General features: G+C 55.6%; 1 protein-coding gene across 1 annotated transcript in view; it reads right to left on the bottom strand.

Annotated features, from left to right (window-relative positions):
* The window catches only part of ZNF469 (zinc finger protein 469), a 251781-nt gene extending 244736 nt beyond the window's left edge, over nt 1-7045 (bottom strand). Inside the window, exon 1 of the mRNA XM_061386968.1 lies at nt 5512-7045. The gene's annotated coding sequence lies outside the window, so the exon portion shown is untranslated. The remainder of the gene's footprint in view (nt 1-5511) is intronic.
* Nucleotides 7046-14972: the final 7927 nt, after the last annotated feature.

The following is a 14972-nucleotide window of genomic DNA, read 5'->3' as shown; positions in this document are numbered from 1 at the left end:
TATCTCTCGGATGAGGGGTCTGTTCATGTCTTTTGCCCATTTTCCAATTGGGTTGTTTCTTACTGTTGACTTTTGCGAGTTCTCTGTATATTCTGGACCCAGGTCCTTTGTCAGCTCTGTGGTTTACCATCTTTCCTCAGCCTGGGTCTTGTCTGTCCATCCTCTCCACCAGTATCTGTCAATACTTTGACCAAGCCCATTTGATCGGGGTCAGTACCTTTATGACAACCCTTCAAGGGGCTGCACTTTGCAACATCAGGTCTCAGAACTTCACCTGGCCCAGGTCCTGAAGATCTTCTCCTGTTCCTTTTTTTCTAAAGTTGTATCATTACCCGTTTCACCTTCAAGTCCATGACTCACCTTGTGTTTACTACAAGGAATGCATGAACCAAAGGGGCTCTCAGAGTGTAGACCCCAGACCAGCATGAGCAGAACTGCCTGGGAACGTGTGAAACATGCAGGTTCCTAGGCCCATGCATGTCAGCAGGACAAGACACCCAGAAGGGGCTCCTGCTCTGTTCCCTGCCACCAGCAGTTCTCATGTGCCAGGGCTGAGTGGCGTCCCACTGGGTGATTTCACAAGGGGCTGGGCCCAGACATCCTGTGAGAGCCACCTCCCACCCTAAAACGTTAATGTTCCACGTGGTTTCTTCCTTGGAGGGTGTGTATTTCATAGCTGAGTGGGGAGGACAAATCAAGATTGCTAACAAGAGGATCGAGGCCATGTGGTGTGTGCCTTGGGGACACTGTTTTATGGCAGAGGGTTTTCTGGATTCACCCCTACATGGGCGGCCACCTCTCAGGATACCTGTTCTCATCTACCAAGTGTATGGAGGTAAGATGGGAACTCACTGATAAAGTCCCCAACTTATGGGTCAGGAACGTGAACACAGCACCCACATGACCTGACAGGTCCAACTTCAGAGGCTTAGTCCCCTGCCTTGTATGAGGACCCTGAGGTTATGCCAGGCCCACCTGGATGATCCATCCATCTCCATCTCCAATCCTTTATCTAATCACACCTGCAAAGTCCTTCTGCCATGTCAGGTCACATATCTGCAGTTCTGGGGGTCAGGATGGGGGCATCTTTGGGGGCCACTTTTGGGGGGCCTCCTCAGTTACCTCATCTTAAAACACAAGACCTTAAAACATGAGACCTGCTCTCAAAGGCCCAAGGGGGCAGAGGCGCACAGGGCATGCACACTCTGTGGGCTGGCAAGGTCAACACAGCAGTGGTGGTAGGGACCACGCTGAGGTCACCCTGCCAGATGGAGAGCAGTGGCCCCCTGGGGTCCACTCTCCTGGCTGGTAGGGCACTCTCTCCGGGTCTGCTCAGGATAAATGGCCCCCAGGCACTTAAGCAGGATGGGGAGGAGCCTCAGGCCAGCCCTGCCTGCCTGCCCACTGCAGAACAGAAGCAGCCGTGGTAGAGCCAGAGGTGGGGGTGATGTCCTCATTAGCCCAGACGGGAGCAGACTGACCGTGCACTCCCCACTCTGGTTGTCTGCTAGCTTGGTCTCTTTTTAAGGGGAAAAACTGACTTTCCAAGAGAAATGAGTTAAGCAGGAGGTCACAAACAAATGCATGCATGAGTATGGGGACCTGGCAGTGGGCCTCAGACACCTGATCCCCAGAGAAGGCACCTGGCCTTCTCCTCCAGCCTCCTCCGTGGGCGCTCACTGTACTTGCTGTCCTTCCAATGGAGGGACACTCCTCAGAAGCCCCAACTGCCAAGGACTGTTCGTTAGTCGTGAGCAGGGGAGGCGCCAGGGGCAGGACAGTGGGGGACGGGCTCGTAATTCCTCTGCAATGAGCTGACTTCAGAGGTGCGAGGGCACATGGTGGGGGCTGGCGGGTGCTGGACCCCGGCCCGGCACTGGCACCCATCCACGATGCTCCCTCCGTGGGGACCCACCGGCCAAGAAGGAAACGCACTGTGCTGGCCCGAAAGTCACCAGATGTGGGGAGGCAAGAGATTCTGGTTATTAAATCCTCGATTACTCAGAGGGGGCTGACCTGGGAGATGACTTCCTCATGGACTCCCTGAAACCAGCCTGCTGGGCCTGGGTCCAGACTCCGCCTGCCTGAAACTTGGCCTGGTCAGCACAGCTGGGCCTGAGGACGTGTCCTTCCATACACACACACACACACACACACACACAGGTTGGTGCAAGGCTTGCCTTCTGAGTGTGCCTGGCCTTAGCTTCCAGGATCCACTTCTCCCTTTTACCTAAATCTGCCACCACACAGCTCACTGTCACCCCTTACCTAGCCCACAGCAGACATCATCAATCAATCACCAAATCCCAGTCAGGGCTTTGCAATCTTTTATAACATAGTGCTTTAGGCAGGTCCAGCTGAAATGACACATATTCACTTATCTTGCCTGAGGCTGCTGTTTGCTTTCAAATGCACACTTCATACACTATTTTGAAAAAGTTCCCCAGGGTCCCCTGGAAATCCCTTTTGCACTTTCAGAAATGGAAATTCCTCTCCATGTCCAAGTGCTAAGGGAAGCCAGCAGAGTCCCATGGTTAATGGTGAAAGCTGGCTGGGCTGTTAACTTAGCAAACCCATTGGAGACGGCCAGGGGTCCTGAGCCTTCCGTGTTCATTTGTCACAACACGGAGAACAGGGCAAAACATGAGGTCTCCATGAGAAAACATGAAGCGGTGCCCTAGATGAAGCTGGAGGCTCCTCCTAAGTCTCTAGATGCCTTCAGGGGCTCTGGTGGGAAAGGCCAGGGGTCTCACCCGGAGACACAGGCTGCCACATGGAGGTACCTTGAGGATGTGATGCTGAAGGAGGCAGAGAGACACAAAAGCCAAATACTATCTGATTCTGTTCAGGGGGAAGGCCCAGACTGGTAAATCCATAGAGACATTGAGAGGATTAGGGGCTCCAGCCACTGGGGAGAGGGTGTGACTGGTGATGGGTTGATGAACATGTTCTGAAATTGTTAGCAATGAGGCTACTGCACCACTCCTCAGACTGACTGGAAACCAGAGAACTGTACTCTTTAAATGAGTGAACTGTACGGTACATGAGTTACAGCTCAAGCAATCTGTTTTGTTTTTCTTTAAGATTGCATCTGGGAGGCAGATGACCCCTCTCCAGCACAGCCAGGTTGCCAGCAGGCTCAGAGCTTCCGGCCAGGTGGCCTTGGCAAGTGTCTTAACTGCCCTGAGGTCCAGCTTCTGTGACCATTGAGTGGGTTAAGATAACTCTCCCTGTGGGACTATGGGGCCTCTGATGAGGATGAAAAACCACAACAGCAACAGCCTGGTGCTCAGGAGCAGGCCTGATCCCAGAGTCAGAGAGAAGGCTCCTCTGACCACTCCTGAGGGCTGTGCCCACCCCTCACCCCCCATGGGGCAGGGTTCATGGCTCCCACGGTGGGAGAGCAGCTCCCTGCAGAGAAAGGGAAGCAGGCTCCTACACCCCAATCCACAAGAAGCCCACGCAGTATGTGTGGTGGGGGCTCTGGGGAGGAGGAACAGTGCCCCAAACATGGGTGGAGAACGCCCAGCAAGGAGGTTAAAGCTGGTCACCAAGAGAGAAGTGGGGGTGGCTTTGAAACTTGCTCAAATGAACCCTTCATGGACCCTCCCCCTAACAGAAAGTCCCCTCCCAGAATTCCCACAAACGATCCAGGACCTTCTCTGCCTAGCTGGTGCTCAGTGGACGCAGGTCCCTGTGGACACACACGCAGTATGTGGGAGATGGACTAAGAAAGGCTTCCTGCTGCTGCTAAGTCGCTTCAGTCGTGGCCAACTCTGTGCAACCCAATAGACGGCAGCCCACCAGGCTCCCCGTCCCTGGGATTCTCCAGGCAAGAACACTGGAGTAGGTTGCCATTTCCTTTTCCAATGCATGAAAGTGAAAAGTGAAACTGAAGTTGCTCAGTTGTGTCCGACTTTTCTCGACCCCATGGACTGCAGCCTTCCAGGCTCCTCCATCCATGGGATTTTCCAGGCAAGAGTGCTGGAGTGGGTTGCCATTGCCTTCTCCAATGCGTGAAAGTGAAAAGTGAAAGTGAAGTCGCTCAGTCGTGTCCAACTCTTAGCGACCCAAGAAAGGCTTCCTAGCGGCTCACATTTCCATCTATTTCCCCAGTAGATCACATCAGTGCAGATTCATCAACATCCTGGGCTCTTTGCATTACCTACATAGTAGATGGTAGATAAATATCTAACTCTGTTAACTGCTGGATCTTAAACACATACCAAGTTCTGACATTTTAAAAGACCTCCAGCCAGGCTTCACCTTCTATTTTCCAGGGCAGCACTCAGGTATACTGGAGAACAACAAGAAGGGTAAATGACTTAAGCACAAAATGTGGGACTTAGCGTTCAGAGCCCTGTAGTTAATAATCCTGCCACTCACTAGGTATGTGTCCTTGGTCAGGATCTTAACCTCTCGAGCCTCAGTTTCCTCATCTGAAAATGGTAGTTGCAAAATCAAATGAGATAAGAAATAAAAGCATAACATACTTAAAAAGCTGCAGGAACACTGTGTATTATTATTACTGTCATCAAGTTACTATTACTGTTGCTATGTCACTAATGTTGTTACTATGTTATTATCACTGTTACCATTCCAGCTCGGCAGGCAACAGTATTTCCAAATCTTCTCTTTCATCTCTTTACCATTTAAGAGGTGGGGTTTTGTATTTTAATTTAAAAACTAACAGAAAAACTCCCAAACCCAGGGGCTGGGGGGAGTGCTGTCATCCTTCCCTGCTATGGAAGCCTGTTAGTGAGGGTGGTGGGTGCCGCTGCATGTGTGGAGGAGCCCCTCCAGGTGGTTCACAAACTCCGCATGGAAACCGCGACTGTCACTTTCACTGGTGGCTGACTGTGTAATGGGAAACAGACACATCAAGAAGCACCACGAAGCGAACTGTTTTGAAACTTGCTCAAATGAAGCCATTACCAGAAGACGGGTCCCCCCATGCATCATAGCATGGTTATCCACAGTGCAGACTGGTGACAGGTTATATGCCACTGAGAGGACCCTATTCTCCCCACTGTGGGTTGGGGGACCCAGCCCCGTCTCCACACTTTCTCAGAACAGCCATAATGAGATGCACATTGAGCAGAAAGTGTCACTAATTGGGCTTGTCTGCAGCACATCCAAGCCTGGGTGCCGAGACAGAAGACAGTCACCAGGGACTCGACAAAAGAACTCGGGCAGCGAATAGAAGGAGGGAGCCCTGACTGCGTGGTCAGAGCAGAGACCGCAGGCAGACCTCTACCCACCAGACCAATCCGTCTCTGGGCTCTGGCTTTCCAGCCAGCACTCTGAGTTGTCAACAGGAAAGCAGAATTCTTTGTTTTGCCGTAAAGATGTTTCCAGACTGCATTTGTTGCCACGACTTGGTTGCGAGTCTGAATGCATGAGTAATAAGAAGACAGGGATGGCTCTCAGAGCAGCACACCCCAGCTCCTCAAGAAAGCGCTGCGTTTCGGACGCCCCTGCCGGCCCCTGGGGCCCCCGGGCGGCACTTACCCTGGCGGTGGCTGTGACGCGTCTGCCGCGTGTCCTGCGGGCGGCTGTCGACGTGTCCTCCCGACTCCGCGCGCCCAGGTGCCAGCGGAAGCCACGGGGTGGCCGGCGCTGCTTCTCGCGGCCGCTTCGCCCTCGGCTGGGAAGTCTCCAGTTCCGGCGGTCTGGGATTCCCTCTCCGCCCCCCCCCCCCCCCCCCCCCCCCTCGCACACACTTAACCCTGCTCTTGCCTGGCGGGGCGCACGAGCAGGAAGAAGCCCCGGCTAGAGGAGAGCTCGCCGGTCCCCGCCGGGCTTCCCTTCCGCTCCTGCTTCGTCAACTGAACCCTGTGCAAGCAGCCGGAAGATGCTTCTCCGCAGAGCTGACCGGTCTCTCCAGCCTCTAGATCGGCCCCCGGCGGCGAGGGCGCACCTGCCGCCGGGGTTCCTGGCCCACAGGTCTTGGGGCGGGGCGGGGGGCGGGGCGCTGCCTTTGGCAGGGCTTCTGTGGGGGCTTCCCTTGGAGCGTGTGGCGGTTCAGACCCGCCCCTGGGCGCGGAAGGATGGGAGAAGCGCGGCCCGTCGGACCCCAGCCTCCCCTGGTTCCCCTCAGATGTTCGGCTGTCACGCTGCCCGGCGACCTCGTCCTGTCAGAAGTCAACGGCACCCCCAGCCAGCAATCCCCTGGGGGGCCTGTACGTGCCCGTGGGGATGGAGGGACGAGGGTCGCCTCTCCTCCGAGCTGCCCGTTCTGTCCTTTCACCACAGTGTCCGCCGCTCTCGTCAGCCACCAAGGAAACCGACTCCGAGAGCTTAACACGGCCATTGCTGACCCGAGACGGGTCCTGAGACCCCACTACCCGCCAGGTGAGGCTTCCCCAGCCGGAGCAGGAGTGGAAGCCGTCAACTACACCCCCTCAGGGACAGCAGCCCCGGGGGAGAACTCCCCGCCCCCAGGGGACCGGGCGCACCCACGCACACATGACACGCACGACACGCACGTCTGCCACAGACGTGCCCACGCACGCATGACACGCACGGGCACGCACGTTCGCCGCAGACGTGCCCACGCACGCATCGTGTTCACGCACAGGCGAGACGCATGACACGCTCGCTCACGCATGCACATTCACATGCGCTAAGGCACCACAGGCGCTCACGTTCTCACTCCCATCTGACCCCGGGGACCCTTTGAGGCCGTGGTTGTTATACTTCCTGGTCACACAAGGGTCACGTGATCCTTCCGAACGGTCTCAGGAATCCTCCCTTCTTGACTAAGACTCCGTAAGGACCCTCGGCAGCCATTAGATTGGGAGCCTGAAAAGACGCCTCCTCAATCATGGTTCTGATTCCTGGTTCCAGAACTCACCTTAGGTGGAGAGCTCCAGTCCACAGGGGGAGGTCCCTGAGGTCTCCTTCAGTGGCTTCCCCTGCTCCCAAGTGGAAGAAAGGGGTGAGACCCCCCTCTCAGCACCCACCCCTTGGGGCCTGAGAGGCAGCCCTGCATAGATGTCTGTTGGACTGCCACCTGCAGGCCTGCAAGCCTTGTGCTTGTTCAATCTTGAGACCCAAGAAAGAATTGAGTCAGCAACAGACATCACTGGTTTAATGAGTAGGGGGTGCTTACATGTCTAATCAGGGTCCGGGAGACACCCCAGCATGTGGGCAGAGGGCAGGCAGGACCAGGTGGCAGGCTTCACTCAGGGACAAGGGGAGGTTACCAGTCATAGGGGGAACTGATGGGCTTATTGGTTACCAGGGAAACCAGCAGAGGGGCACTCCCCTCATGGCCCCTTTGATTAGAACAATCACCTTCTGGGACCTGGGGCAAGTATGCAGGAAGGTCAGTCCTGTGCATAGTGGGTAGGTGAAGCTGGCACTGGTTGGACCAGGGATGGCCACCTTGTCAGGTCAGACCCTGACTCTGAAGCCAGCTGCCTGTTCAAACCTGATTCCACCACTTGCTGGCTGTGCCACTTAAGGCAAGTTTCTTAACCTCTCTGATCTTCAATGTACAAATACACAAAATTCAGTTGATAATGGTACCTCTTTCGTGGGGATTATGTTCGGGGTTAAATGACTTTTAGCACATGGAACATTCTTGGAAGTGCTATTAATATCACTGCCACTCAAAGGAGAGATTCCCTCATCTGGTACTGATGCTCCCTGAGAAGCCCTATAGTTTGAGCACGTAAGAGCTGGCCCTGAGCACTCAGACATATGATGACAGTCAACCTGCTGACGTGTGTCTGCAGCCCTGAAAATGTTTCAAAAAATTGCTGCAGTCACTCCTTGGGCACTCTTCTAGGGGAGAAATCCCAGATCCAGGAAACATGTTACAAGGATGGTGAAGTGAAGTGAAGTGAAGTTGCTCAGTCATGTCCGACTCTGCGACCCTGTGGACTGTAGCCCACCAGGCTCCTCCGTCCATGGGATTCTCCAGGCAAGAATGGTGGAGTGGGTTGCGATTTCCTTCTCCAGGGGATCTTCCCGACCCAGGGATCGAACCCACGTCTCCCGCATTGCAGGCAGACGCTTTAACCTCTGAGCCACCAGGGAAGTATAAGAATAGTAAATAACTGGAAACGAAGGGTCCCCAAATCAGGGGGTTGGTAAATTAGGAAACATCATGACACGGGTTAGCATGGGGCTCATGGGGTGATGCTTGAGTGGCTGTTGTTACCTTGCCAGGTTTGTATCTGAATATATGTTTTAGATATAAATTTAATAGATGTAATATACATTAATACATACATTCAGAATTCTACCTAGAATAGACAAAATAATTGTCTATTTAGTCTATTGTCCAGAATAGAGGAACAATGCATTAAAATGAGTAGAACTTTTAAATCATCTTAACTGATGTCTAAGACATTCAATCCTGAACTGGTGGTGGGGGAGAAGAAAACTGAATAAAATACCCCCAAACTTTAATCTTGCTGTCTGGGTGGCAGAATCACAGGTGGTCTTTACCCACCTTGTTCTTTCTACTGTTCTGTATTGCTAAAGCTCTGTACAATGAGCAGGACTGAATCCCAAGACAGCAGCTGTTTCCGGTGGAGTGTCCAGGGAAGGCCCCTCCAAGGAGTAGCCAGGAGGGAGCCAGGACATAGAAGGCCGAGTGTGGCACCTGGTCAGGTTGGCGAGGCACCTGGCCAGGCTGCTGTCGTGATTCAATCACGCGTTCACCTGGGGGCTGGGCGGAGGCCCCTGGGGGATGTAGGTGGCCCCGCCATCAGCTGACTTGAGGTGGAGATCCCCCTCCAGGATGGGGCGAGGCTCCACCACGTGGCTTTTGGAGAAAAAGGGGGGTTTCCTCGAGGGAGGAGAAATCCCGCCTTTGGGCTAGGGTTGTTAGGAGCAGCTAGAACACCTGGCTGTTCCCAGGTGCCAGCCCATAGCCGTGTGTACCAAGCCCTGCAGTCAGTCTCTTTCTGTATAAAAACGGCACACAGCTTCCATCCCTGGTAGAGCCCTGCCCAGTGCCAGACCGGACCAGTCTCTGAGTAGCTAATGTGTGAAGGGACCTCATGAGTTAATAAAGCGCAGTGGTCCCCATGGGGCCTCCTTCCTCATGACTTCCTTCCAGCTGGGCAGCTGTGCTCTGGGCAGGTAGAGCCTCTGTGGTCGTTTACAGAACCAGTGAACTGCCCTGTTTGTGGCTGCTTCTATTTTAAGAGCCCAGCCGGGCATCCTGCCCTCCGCACAGTGTTTCCTGGGGCACTTTTTCCTGTGGCAAAATGCGATTAAACATAAACCATTTCAGGTTAGACCGCCATGTCCTGGAAAACCATTTCCTAAGATGTGGACTGCCTGATGTGTGGGAATCTCCTTTTTAACCAAGTGCTCTATGTTGTAAACAAGGCCTGAAAACACTTTACAAGCATCAGACTGGCCAATGTGAGCCAGCGGTTTCAGCCGCGGCCGCATTCTGAACATCCGAGTAGGTCTGAGCCTCTGCACGGGATGTGTCCCAGAAGCTGAGTGAGTATCCGGCTGGGGCGGGCACTGGGGGCTTCCAGCTCCCTGCGCCACTTCCAATGTGTGGCAGAGGCTCGGAACCTCCGGTCTACCCACAAGAACTCTGATTTAGGCGTTTTCAATGAAGGCTTTTCCTTCATGGGGCAGACACAGGCAGGCCCCCTGCTAACAGCTTGCCCTACCTCAGGGAGGAGCTGAGACCCAAACATGGACTCCCAAGCCGTGAAGCTGCTAGTCAGGTGAGGGTGTGTCTGGCTCAAGGCCCTGCGGGCAGGAGTGGACCCCCCAAGCAGGTCACCAATGCTGGTGGGAGTGCCGTTGCCCCAGGGTGAGTAAGAGGGGTCCTAGGCAGGGAAATGAGATGGTTTTGTCTGTCCTGGGTGCATCCCCATGTCTATGGTCTGTGCAGGTCTGTGTGCGTGTTCCAGTCACTCCTGCTGTGTGTCTGGTCACCGCCATACTCGGCGGCTTGTCTCACGCTGTCAGCTGGCCAGGCCTTTGGGGAGCGCTCAGCTGAGCAGTTTTCACTTGGGCTGGGATATGAAGTCGTGGTCCTATGTCAGCTGGGGCCACGGCTGGACTGGGCTGGGAGGGTCACTTCCCAGGTGGCTCCAGCACGCGGTGGCACACGGCGTCTCTGCAAGTGGCCCTCTCCATGGGGCTGCTGCCATTCAAGAGGCCAAGGTGGAGGCTGCTGAGCCTTTCAGAGCCTCAGTCACCCTGTCAACTCCACCATGTGCTCTCGGTCACACGGACCAGCCCTGATTCTGCATGGGACAGGAATGCTGACCAACAGGTGGGGTCGGTGGGACCACCATGGAGGCCGGCCACCACAGCGCCGTCCTGGAGGGCGGGTTGCGAGAAAGCAACGGGAGGGTCCAGGGAGTCACACTGACCAACCTGAAAGTGACCAAATGAGACACGAGGGTGATCAGTGTTGAATCATGAAAGGTCGGCTAACAGTGAGCTTGCAAAGAGCCAAACTCAGACTCCACGAGCCAGATCTTAGCCCTCCCGCCTCCCGTCTGGGGTTGGTTGTGAGCATCACAGAACTCCCTTGGCAGCAAAATGGGGACCATGTGGTGCCTGACCGCCTTCTACTCCTGTGTGTTGGAGATGGAGGGGCTGACAGAACAGCAGAGTGCCAAACGCGGATGGTGTTGTCATTTACTTACTATAGTGAGCAACAAGGCCCTTTAAATACATGCAGCTTTGCTGTGATAAACTCACACACCATACGTGTGGTTCAGTGGTCTGGGTCTGCCATCACCACGACAGACTCAAGCGGACATTCGACACCTGAGGGGGTGTTTTCAGGCCTGAAGAGAAATACCAGTTAAAGTGGCTCCGTAGGGAACTTCTTGCCCCTGCAAGTACACGGAACCATGAAGTTCGGGCTGAAGTTTGCTCTACTGGCCCCTACACTTTTCTTGGCCAAGGAAAGGAAGGGATGCCCATAGTGGGAAGCCAGTGGTGCCCAGGGTTGGGGGGGAAACAGGACAGGGCTTCTGGTGCTCTCTGCTCTCCCACCCGCTCCCTAGTCCTCACTCCTGGTCTCCCAGATGGCCCTGCGTCCTCCACCCACTAGATATCAGTAGCATCCCCGCCCGCCCCCCGACAGCTTCCACCTCCCCAGTGTTCAGACATGGACCAGCGTCCCCTGGGTGGTGCAGAACCATCCGGTTGAGAATCATGAGGTCCTCCTGTGACCCACCTTTGTCCCCTCTATTCGCCAGTAAGGCTCTGGCAGCCATGGCTTGTGGGTGAGAGGACTCCACCAACCCTGCTGTGAGCTGGGGGAAGGCAGGGGCTGGGCAGGCACTCAGGCGGTCCTGGGCCTCGGGGCCTAGTCCCGGCTGTAGAGAAGCTTGGGAACAAAGCAAACTGCACCGAGTGCACAGGGATCCGCCTGCAGAGCTCATGATAAACCCAACAAAGACCAGACCCAGGCCTACAGTCAGCTACGCCCACGGCGCTGAGATCATCCTCCAATACTCGAGGGCGGGAAGCGCGGCAGCGATAAGCCGGGTCTGGGCTTGGGGGTCCTGGAGCTGCCCCAGGCTTCCCAGCCTGGCCAGCATGAGTCCTCACTAGGCAGGCCGCCCGCGGGTGGGCGGAGAGAGCCTGGGACTCCACCGAGAGGCCTCGCCCCACGCCCACTTGCCTGGCCGGGAGCCAGGGCCCCTGTGTGGTCACACCCGGAGGTCCTCGCAGGGAGCAGGGCCAGCGCTGGGGCGGCGAGGGGGCCGGGCCCCAAGACTCACCTCGTCCGGGGGACAACGAACAGGGAATGTGCTGAAGACCAGCCCCACCGCCCACATCCCAGGCCAGAGCCCCTCATCCCTCCCGCCTGGCCCTTCAGCCACCAGTGCCCATCAATCAGGGAGATGATGACTAGATGGAAGACAAACTCTGGTTTTGTGAGGCAACAGCTTACATAACTCTGAGGTCCTTTTCAGGAAAAGCAGTACAAGTGCCAGAGTGCAGACTGGCATAGCAGTGTGCACCCTGGACCCCAGACTGGCACGGCAGTGCACACCTGATGCTGGAGACGTCCCAGAGAACCACTGGTGCATCAGGCCTGGGCATTCAGACTCTCCCTGGCCGCTGCCCCTACACCCAGCACAGCTAGCAGTGCTCAGTTCTACCAGAAGAGACAGCAAACCCCCATCAACACGTCCCACCAAACCCAAATGCTCCATCTCCCCGGCCTGCTGCCCTGGGCCAGGCCCCAGACGAGCTGGAGCCACTGCTCTGACGGTGCCAGGAAGGAAGGTGATGTGGGGGGTGGAACAGTGATCGTAACCAAATGTAGCTAAGACATTGCCGAACACACTTTGCAGACGGTCACGGCCAGGGGAGCACAGCCTCAGAGGCCGGGGCGGGGTGGGGGTGGGGGGCAGGAGCCCCTGTGGACACCTCCCGGGGACAGCAGGGGCTCGGGTCCAGCCAGGCAGCAGGGGCGTCTGCAGCCAGTCCTCCCAGCTCTGCCTACCTGGGTTTGCAGTCTAGTTCCAGGGTGACAGCCGAGTCCTCCTGGAACCCCAGGCTGCCATCCAGCTGTGCATGTGAGCCAGGTTTGCCCAGTTCTCTCCACCCTCCCCTACCCCACCCCTGGCCTCCTCTGGGCATCACAGACCCCCCGCCAGCCCTCGACCCTCTGTTCCTCCATCCAATGAGAGGGCAGCTGACCTAGAGACCCCGCCTGGGCACCCAGCAGCCGTGCTCACAGCAGTGACCCTCCCTCCTCCCACCTGCTGGTGCAGCTCCCGGGACCCTCTGCCTCACCTCCTCCTCCTGCAGCCCTGAGGAAGAGGAGGAGCCAGGCCTGAGCCAGAAACGCTCCAGGCGAACCTCACTCCTTGTAGAGCCCACGAGCTCGCTGCCCGAGGGCTTTGGGTGTGGACTTGCAGGAAGGCATAAGCGAGGGCGTGTGGAGTGAGGGCCGTGTCATCTGGCGCCGTCTTAGAACAGGGCAGTGGGCTAAGGGGTCTTTGATGCCACTGGAGTGGGAGCCACAGCCTGACCCACCTCCCAGTTTTCTCGCAGATATGTGCAGAGAGGAGGAAAAGGGCAAAGAGGAGGCATGGCTCAGGGATGCCCCACTCCGCCTCTTGTCCTGAACAATGGATACCGTGGCCACCAACTCCTTCCTCTAAACCATCGGCTCCGCTGTCCCCAGCTCTCTCAGGAGGGTCGCCAAGCTTCTCAACAGCCCCCAGGCCCACTGGGGCATCACTGAGAAACCACAAGGCTAATAGGCCATCTGGGTCCCGAGCGGGGTCACTGGGGGCTCTGCTCCACCCTGCCTGGCGTGGGGGCCGCGCCCTGCCTCCCGGTGCCCACAGTCAAGGACAAAACAGGGTTCCCAAGTTAGCCGCCTCTGGACTCAGAGGGAGGGGCTTCCGCCAGCCCCCGTGTGGATCTGGGCCCCCTGCCTGGCACAGTTCGGAAAGTGGAACCTGTGCCAGGGTTACTGCCCGGCGACTCCAAACACTGGGCCCTGTGGGATGGCAGGGGAAAGGCCCTTCTGAAATGAGACTCGCTGGGGCCCAAGAAGGCCTACCCAGGTTGGGGGGTGGGGGTCTGAGTTCCGAGCCCACCCAGGCGGGTCTGAGCAGAGGCCTCAGAATTTCCTGGCATGTTCGTTTGTGCTGCAACCAGAGGGTGTGTGGGGGCGAGAGAAAGCAAGGGTGGGGGGACCTTTCAGGGAAGATTGTGTAACCAGCGTCCCCCTGGCCACATTTCCTGGACATAAAATAAAATCTCAAGCCGACGTGTCTCTTGGTCCCAGCGAGTCAGGGAGCAAATGATCTCCTGCCTGTGGGTTGCTGGGTTTGACTTGCTAGTATTTTGCATACATTTTTTTTCTCTGAGTAAGATTGTTCTGTAATTTTCTGTCTCTACTTTATCTTCTGAGGTTTGATGCCAAAGATATATGAGCCTCATAAAATGAGCTGGGAAATGTCCCATCTTATTTTCTGGAGGAGTTTGAGAAAGGACTGGATAAGGCCTTTGAGCGTTTGGTGTAACATTCTTCATTTTGGCTGTTTTCTCCCACTTTATTTTCCAGTTCGCCAGTGATCTTCACAGCTCTGCCTGATACCTACATAGTGAATTCTTAACTTTTTCTATTCAAGTTGTAGGATGACCCTTTTGTACTTTGAGACAGTCTCCAGGTCAGTTTAAATTCTCCCTCTGAACAGCGTAAGCAGGTGGAAAGCCTGGGCTGAAGGCCACACCCAGCGCCCGCTGTGCTGCTTTTGTCTGGGCTTTTTTCTGACAGTGTGCGCGGTAGTGAGTGTGCAGACCTGCTTGTGGCTGGAACTCCACGTTACCTTCCTTTCTCCAGGATCGTGTTTGCTTCAATACGCAGTGGGGACCCAGCGACTCAAGACCTGGGCAGCCCCGCTCTCCAAGAGGAGGCCCCACCCTGTGCCCCCTTCCTTCCCTGCCTTCTTTTGGATCCACCGGGTACTTTTCCTCACGGCAACTCCCTCCCTATTAGTTTGAAGCTGTAGCTGCTGCCCCTGGTCTTTTAATGAGTGGGAATTACAGCTTAATGGATTGAGTTTATTAACTTCCTACCCTCTTTCTGAAAACTCTCTCCAGCACACTCTTATTGTTCAGTCACCCAGTCATGTCCAACTCTTTGTGACCCCACGGACTGCAGCACGCCAGGCTTTCCTGTCCCTATCTCCCAGTTTGCCCAAGTTCATGTCTACTGAATCAGTGATGCCATCCGACCATCTCATCCTCTGAAGACCACTTCTTCCTATGCACACGCTACTTCTTTCTTTTCCTTTTAAGCCCCGCAGACATTACTTTCTCCTGTGCAGTCCATTTTCTAGATGACTCAACACATTTTACCCCTTTCTTCCCCGCATCTCAGGCCCTCCATCCGGGCCCACTTTCCTTCTGCCAGAAGTGCAGGTTTTAAAATGTTTTAGTGCAAGCCTACTGACAGCACATTTTGGTCCTTTGTGTGCTTTATTATTTAAAGA

Source organism: Bos javanicus, chromosome 18, assembly GCF_032452875.1.
Source record: "Bos javanicus breed banteng chromosome 18, ARS-OSU_banteng_1.0, whole genome shotgun sequence".
Taxonomy (NCBI): Eukaryota; Metazoa; Chordata; class Mammalia; order Artiodactyla; family Bovidae; genus Bos; species Bos javanicus.
Note: the sequence above shows the minus strand (reverse complement) of the source record. Positions and strands in the feature narration are given on the sequence as shown.